Below are 8,803 nucleotides of genomic sequence, written 5' to 3'. Positions count from 1 at the left end.
GTGGTCTGTATTGTTGACTACAGATTGAACAGGATCAACTGTGTATCTACTGCAACCATTACAAACATATTCTAGACTTCATTTAAAGCATTTCTAGCTGTTCTTGCCACCTCTTAATAGAACATTAAATGTTTGGCTTGATAGCTGAGTTCAGTCAAGGACTTATGTGATGAAACACTGAAACTCATGCTGACAAAACCAACAGGACAAATGTGTGGTCAAAAATGCCTACTACTGGACAGATGTAACAATAGTTAAAACAACCATTTGGAAAAGGGGCTTATGCTAATTTAAGACTCAGCAACAAACAGTGGCCACAGGCATCGTTTCAAACTCATGCTGGTGCTTTGAAACATGTTCATGTAGAATATTATTTGATTGATGTAAAGTTGAAGACATAAAAACTGTGTAAACACTATATAAGTTCAGTAAAGAGCCGTACCTTAATGATATTCAAAGTGCTGTCAGAGTGGAATAGGATGATTTACACAACCTTAAAGTTACTAAAGTGCAACCAAACTGGGAAACTAATGTAAGGGGCATAATTGCACAGATTTGACCATTTACACATTAAGTGGAACTAACAAACAATATACAAATACTGTGTACAACCTAATCTGACTAGTTACATATGATTAGTATCTCACAATCCTAATGTTCAAGAGACTGCTCAATTTGCAAATGACCCTAAGACCACAAATGAACCTGGCTGAGCCAGCTGCACATACACACACACACAGTCGTTGCCATGGTAGTTAACGACTGGAGAACATGACAACAGAGCATGCACAGACAGAATGGAGATTTGGGATTGAATGGGAGAGGAACAGGGTGCACATGTGGGGCTGCAGATCAAAAAGTATAAAACATAGCCAGACCAAATTACACACATCTATAGATGAGACTTGTGGCTACATTTTGACGTTTGAATGGAGTCTATAGCTGAAAGTATGCAGGAATAATATATATATTTTGAAAAGCCTGAAAAATCGTCGAAGATCCCACATGTAACGGCAAACTGCACTTCCTGTTGGATTTAGGTCAGTGGTGTCAGCGCGATCTTTCTACGACATTCCTATCAGGCATAGTGGCCGTTTTAGTGTTTCTAGGTGGCGCTAGAGAGTTCGACGTTGTTTGTTTTGGTGAGTTTTGGAGCAGGTTTAGGGGGTCAAATTAAGGAGCAAAGTGTCGATAGAATAATAATAATAATTTTAAAAAACAATACAAAAACAATAGGGTCGGCAGGACTCCCTTCTGGAGTCCTCGCCATCTTGCCTTTCGGCTCGGTCCCTAATAATTAATAAAATAATAACTTTATTTTGTATAGCGCCTTTCACAAAACCCAAGGTCGCTTCACAATTTTTTTTTACAAGAAACACAGACGACAACAGTACTGTACAGAAAAAAACACACATTTAACCGGCAAAAGCCTGCAGGAACAAGTGCCTTTTCAACTTCGATTTAAAAGAGTCCAGAGTTGGTGCTTGGCGAATTTCCTGAGGGAGCGAGTTACAAAGGGAGCTGCCACACTAAAGGCCTTGCTCCCAAAGGTTCGCCTTCTGGTGCGGGGAATGGATATGAGGCCCAAGTCGGCAGAGCGCAGGTCCCATGACCTGACAATGACAAAATCCACCACAAAAGAGTCTCAGAGCAGCAGTCTCCACAATAAATAAAATCCAAGAGAAAGGCTGGCAGGAAATTGCTGATTGACTGAATGTGTCGGATCTGTCTCTGAGGGTGACAGCTCTGTCATGTACAAGATCCTCAATCAAGGGACAGGCCATGACTAACAGGGAAACAGTGCATGGGTTGTGGTCGTTATATAGACTGGACCATAATCAATTAACAGAAAAAGGGAAATGCCTAGACATGCATCCACTAAACATGTCTTAATTTACTTTTTAGACATTATTTTAAATGTACTAATCAATAACCAATACCTTTTTAAAACAGTGCTCCCTACCAGGAAAACAGCAGTCAAAGGCATATGGATTTAAATATTAGATAGATAGATAGATAGATAGATAGATAGATAGATAGATAGATAGATAGATAGATAGATAGATAGATAGATAGATAGATAGATAGATAGATAGATAGATAGATAGATAGATAGATAGATGATTATTATTAAGTTGACTTCATGTGGACTGATTTTCTTTTTAAATGATGGTGATTAATGAGGCCATATAATATATTAAATTATCTCTTTTCTTTCAGGCTAAGCAGCAACTCAGGCTAAGCCTGACAATTAGCCTGGTCCAGACCAGGTTAGTTTGCAGCATAAATTGCCATGGTAACTGAGTTTGAACTATACTGAGCCTGCTTTATGGAACCGAATCTGCTGGAAAATGAGCCAGACTAACGAAAGAAGTCTGGCTTATTTGGAAAACCTGCTTTATGAAACAGGGCCCAGAACTAAAAATGACAAAAAGCAAAACACAGCACTTCAAGTAGAATCAGCCACAATAATATCTTTAACAACAGTCCAATGCAAAATTGATTGAAGTTCTGAGTTTAATCTAAGTATCTAGCATTGATTTTGTTAAATCTGTAAAAAAGCCAACTTATATTTTTTGGCCTAAAACAGTCATTTAAGTTGATAAAACTTGAAAATATAAATTATTGACATTTGAGGCAATAATGTTAGTTAACACAACAAAGCAAGCCAGTTGTTTGCTTCAAAACAACTTGGTGAGTTGTTAATACATCTTTAAGTTATGGTTCAATACAAGGTACAATAGTTCTCCTACTGTAACTCTTATTTCATTATTGTGAAATGTGGGAATGCCAACTTTCTGAGTTGACACTTGACACTTGAAGTCTCTGTCTGGCTGTGTCCACACAGGTAAGTTTTAATCAACCTTTAATTTAATTAAGTTAAAATGATATTCATTTTATTAAGAGTAGTGTTGTGCAGTACGTTGTACATTAATGGAGAGGGCAACCTACACATTTTCAACATTTAAACACAAACAGCTTAACAACATAGTATCCTACTTCTATAATTGGAGAGCAGGGTGTTTGTCTGTCCGACTGTGCGTATGTAACCAATAAGCAGAATTCAGAGTCCTGATAGCAGTCTACTATCAATCCAGATTTATTTGTATTTGCTGGACAGAAATACACCTCACCTCATCTCTTCTAACAACATCAAAATCAAACAACAGGAAAACCTTAATTTCAATAAAGCAATACTCAGTGACAATTTCACCATACAATCACAGTCATAAGCAGTGGCGTGCACAGACATTTTGGGGGGCAGGTGCTCAGTGAAAAATAAGGGCACTTTGTGTGGCATGTGGAACTGCCTGCTGCCTTATTATAGCAGGGTGAGATTTATCTCCCTTATCTTCCATGCTAGTAGATGGCCTATTGCAGGACAGCACACAGCTGCTTCCCTGCTGTAGCTGTCTAGAATAGAATAATAATAGTTTTAATAATAGCCTATTAAGGTAAATACAAGATTACTGCAAGTCTTGTAACATAGAAATAACGTATGGTTGGTACAAAATAATATAATTAGATATAGCTTCATGCCTGATTTAGTACCACCAAACCACTTTGTGTAGTTAAAATACAATGTGGACAGCTTTTAAGATATTTCAATAGAATTAGAGGAACAGTTCAACTTTAAAAGGCCCTAAACAGTTAACATGACTCTAGTCTTGACTCTGACCTTTCATCTTCATCTTCCTCTTCCTCCTTGCTGCTGGTGGATGCTTTTATCCAGGAGAGCAGAGAGCTTCTTCCCTGGGCTGCCTGCTGTAGCTCCCTTTCTTTTTCCTTTCTTACCCTCTCCTTTCTAGGCATGATGCTGCAATTAGTAAATAAAAAGAGACAAAAAGTATGAGTAAGACTGCTTGTTGACATTACAACAAGGCAGAAGGTTACTTTTTCTGCAGGCAATTTGGAATTGCCTGTTTGTAATTTAGCAAATAAATTACTGCAAGTGTTAATGATGTAGCCTAATGTAAACCTACACAAGACTAAATATTCAGCTTAAGTATACTGATAGATTCACATGCTGTACCAATGGCAAACTCTTTGGGCTAGCGTCGCTATAGCTTGGTAACTGAGGCTTAGGGGGCAAACAATACACTCGACTCGATTCATTTATGTGTTACCTGGCTGGTGGGGCAGGGGAAGAGGTGTGTGTGGGCTGCAGCTGTGTACTGCTGCTGCAACGCGCCTCCGTGTGTGTCCGCTTTGCGCGTTCACGTTGACAAAAGAAGAGAGGTGCATTATTATAATTTTTAATTAGTTTTAAAAACAATAAACAATTATTTTAGTATTTATTTCTTGTTAATTGTTTTATGTTCCTGTGTTGTTTTATTTATTTGTGTACAGCACCTTGTTTCAGCTGTAGTTGTTTTAAAGTGCTTTATAAATAAAGTTGAGTTGAGATTCTTTGGGATGAGAGTCAGACTCTGTTGATTCAGGACACAGCTAGTTTATCCAGCAGAGTCACAGAGTGGTCTTCACCTTTTCCCATTCCATCCTTCTCCTATGATGTCGAGTTGAAGTTGCGCAAAGGCAGTGAGGCATATGAAGAGATTAAAAAAGGTATCAGCATAACAAGAGACATGAAGATGGAAATTTTGGACAAGATTGCTCAGGTAGTTTTTGAAGTGAAAGCCTATCCTGATCAAGACCAGATTGAGTTAGTTGCTTCTGCTCTCATCAGTAGACACCCCTGTCTCCGAGAACCAGGCAGTGAAACGGGGTATGATGGATGGAAAATGAGCATAAAATACTAATAATAAAATAATATTACAGGTCCAAGCTATGTCAGGCAGGCTGTATCGAGGTTAGCATTAACCAGAAAAAGAGAAGCTGTGAAGATGATCTATTCTCAGTCGAGGTTAACTTAAGTTAGTTACAACTTTGGACTAAAGGAGGATATTGCAAGCAATGGATTGCAGCAATGACTATTGGTTAAATATCGATTTTAAAATGTTAATTAGTTAATAGTTAGGTAATATGGATGCACATACAATATGGAAATACAGAATATTCAGTTTGGCTGAATATTCTGTATTTTTTATTGTATATTATATATTTTATTTTATTTTATATGTAGTAAACGAAATATTGATGCAAATGATACTGTTTCAGGTCCTACTGCCAACATAGACCCACAGCCTTCAACAAGTACAGACCCTATAGACCCAGGTGAAGTACAGGCAGCCTCTACAGTATAGGTCTACTTATTCTTAGAATGACAGATGGTGCAAACTGTTTTAAAAGAGGGAGGATTGTAGCGGGAACACTGGTGTATCAGGTGTGATTGTGTGGCAAATGAAATAAATGGCTAATATCACCCATGTGCCTCAAGGATTCTTTTTTAAATATATATTTTGGTCAATTAAAAAAATTAATAAAATTCTGCTTTTCTGCACTTTTGCAGCAATTACTCTCAAGATGTTCTTATTGAGACTTTTCGTGAGGTTTCCTGACACAAGTTCTGGAACTGGAGTGGTGGTAAGGTTATTTATTTATTTAAATTGTTAAAAAATTGACAAAAAGATATATTTGAAAAATAAGCCTTGAGGCACATGGGTGATATTATTCTGTATGTTATACAGTTGGTTTGACATCATTCACTCAAATGGTTGAAGCTCATAATAGGTTTGTATTTTGAATGTCAAATGAATGTTAAACTAACTTAATGTTGCTTGAAAATCTGTACCTTTCAGATAGTTTTAACCTCACGATCCTGCACCAATGTGGACAGGATCTACTATGAATGAGCAGGCCATTTTCCAAGAGAACTGATTGGTCAGGAGGCGGTGCTTTTATACTCGTTGATCTCTTTATCCAGAACATAACCTGCTCCGGAGCAGGTTAGCCGTTCAGCATGATTTGCCATGGTGATTTACCCCGGTAAGACGTGAACCAGCGTCGTAGTACGGAATACCCAGGGTTAACCCTGAAGTTACCTCCATAAGAGAAAATCCAGCTTCGTAGTACAGGCCTCAGGTCTGTGCTTGACACCTGAGGTCTAGAACTCATGAACATCACCAAACGCTGGGTTTCCTTCTTTGTGATGCTTTTCCAGGCCTTTTTCTGCAGCTGTCTTCAGTTGTTTGTTTGTTGGTCTCTGTCTTCAGCAAGTGAAATGCATGCTGGATTGGGTTGAGATCAGGTGACTGAACTCTTGGGTTGCCTTCACAGTATGTTTTGGGTCATTGTCCATCTCTACTGTGAAGTGTGGTCCAATGACCTTTGCTGAATCAGAGCAGACGGTATATCCTCATACACCTCAGAATTCATCCGGCTGCTTCTGTCCTCTGTCACATCATCAAAAACACTAGTGAACTATTGCCATTAGAAGCCATGCATGCCCAACCATCACACTGCCTTCACCTTGTTTTACAGATGATGTGGTATGCTTTGGATCATGAGCCGTTCCAAGCCTTGTCCAAACTACAGGTTGATCAGAGTTACATCTGTCCAAAGAATGCTGGTCCTGAACTGTGCTGCTTTATAGATGGGTTTTTGGCATTATGAATGGTTTGCACCTTGAGATGAACCCTCTGTATATGCTCTAAAGAGGTATTCTCTTAATAGTAGAGTTGGATTATGATATGTCTACCTCCTGGAGAGTGTTCTACACTTTGTGAAGGGGTTTTTTTTAACCATGAAAAGGATCAATCATCCACCACTGCTGTGTGTGTTACTGAGGTCACCAGTTAATTTTTTCCCCTCAGAATGTACAACGCCGGGATTTTTACAGGCTCTGAATTCCATTAAGATGGTGTCAGTCAGCTGATACAAATGACTAAATGGCCAGAGATGATAACATATCCAAGGGAGACAAAGCCATTGAGCTTTTACAGCCCTCTGCCGAAAGAAATGTGGGGGGTTGGACTGGTTGACCCCTCAGGGCAGGTTTCACTGCTCTTTTCTCAGCACTCTGACATGGTCTCTGGAAGTCATGTCTGCCTTGTCGTAGGGCCACTTGTCCAGTGAGTGGACTGTCACATTCAATTATGTCCAACTACTCAGTGATGAATTTTCCACTCTACTTGACGGGAACAAATATAGAACATTCACAAACTCATAAAAAATTCTAGCTCTTAAGCCCTGCTGCTGGCCGCTATTACCTGAACAGAGAAGGATAACATTTAAAAAGACAGCTGCAATATGATAGTTTCACCGTGCTTTTAGTTAGATGTGACCAGGTGATGTGAACAGCTGACGTGTCAATTGATGCCACAGAAATGACAGCAAGGAAATTATGACCTTTGAGAGAGATCAGTATGAGAAGTGAGAAGATCAGAATGACCCAAGACTAGGAAATAAAACTACGACGTGAGCATGATCTTCGTGTCTGAACTTTCATTTCATTAGTCAAAAAGTGCTTTGAGTGGTCAAAAGACACGAAAAGCACCATTTAAGTACAGACCTTTTGCTACTTTTTACAGTACCTATAAAAAGTATTCACCTCCTTGGATGTTTTCCCTTTTTGCTTTAATAAACTGAATCATGGTTTATAAAATTTGGCAGTTTAAAGAAGAATTTAAAAAAAGAAACTTTAATGTCAAAATAAACATTTCTACAAAGTAATGTCAATTCATTCAAAATATGTAAATAAGTGATTGCATAAATATTCACCCCCTTTTAAAGTGACTGACCTAATTAAATAGAGGCCCAGCCAAGTGATGCTAGTAGTCTCACAAATAGTGAAATGGAAACACCTGAGTACAGTGAATGTGTCTCAAGTGATTGTAGTATAAAGACACCTGTGTCTGGAAGGTCCAGTCACTGGTTCATCTGTATTCCTGCTACAATTACACCATGAAGACAGAACACTCCAAGAAAAGGTTATTGAAAAGTAGAAGTGAGGGGATGGATACAACTGAACATCCCCTAGAGTTCAGTTAAATCCATCATTTAGAAATTAAGGAATATAGCATATTTGTGTAAAGCTTCAGCAGCTGAGATGGGACAGACTCTGCATACAACGACTGTTACTTTATGGGAGAGTGGCAAAGAGAAAACCACTGTTTAAGAACTCATATTAAATCTTGATTAGAGTTCACCCAAAGTCATGTAGGAGACTCCAAGGTTCTTTGGTCTGGTGAGACCAAAATGGAGCTTTTTGGCCATCAGACTAGACGCTATGTTTGGCAGACACCAAACACTACACATCACCACAGACACACAATCCCCACCATGAAGCATGGTGGTGGCAGCATCCTGCTGTGGGGATGCTTCACAGCCGCAGGCCCTGGAAGGTTTGTAAAGGTAGAACGTAAAATGAATACAGCAAAATATAGAGAAATCCTGGAGGACAATTTGATTCAGTCTGCAAGAGAACTGTGGCATGGGAGAAGATTTATGTTCCAGCAAGACAATGACCTGAAGCAAACAGCGAAAACTTCACAGAAATGGTTTAAAGACAACAAGGTGAATGTTCTAGAGCAGCCGAGACAGAGCCTGACCTCAATCCATTGGAGAATTTGTGACTGGACTTGAAAAACGCTGCTCACGCCTGATCCTCTTGCAACCTGACAGAGTTTGTGTAACGGGTGGAGGTGGTAGGACCCAGTAGCAGCACAGAACACCAGTGAGCAGTTTTAAATGATCTTTATTATATATAGTAAGGTAACAGAACAGGTATCTGGCAGGATGTGTAGGGGAACAGGCAGGGCTCAGGGTTACTGAAGACAGAGTTGGCAGCCGGTAAGACTATACCAGTAGCACTCACAGACATGAGGTTGACCAAGCTGGAAGTTCTGGGCTCTCCTGACAGGATCGAAGCCAGAAGACGCCACACAGCCACAGGCAATACTCG

The sequence above is a fragment of the Scomber scombrus genome, chromosome 13 (genome assembly GCF_963691925.1).
Source record: "Scomber scombrus chromosome 13, fScoSco1.1, whole genome shotgun sequence".
NCBI lineage: Eukaryota > Metazoa > Chordata > Actinopteri > Scombriformes > Scombridae > Scomber > Scomber scombrus.
The sequence above is the reverse complement of the archived record's forward strand: the minus strand, read 5'-3'. Positions refer to the sequence as shown.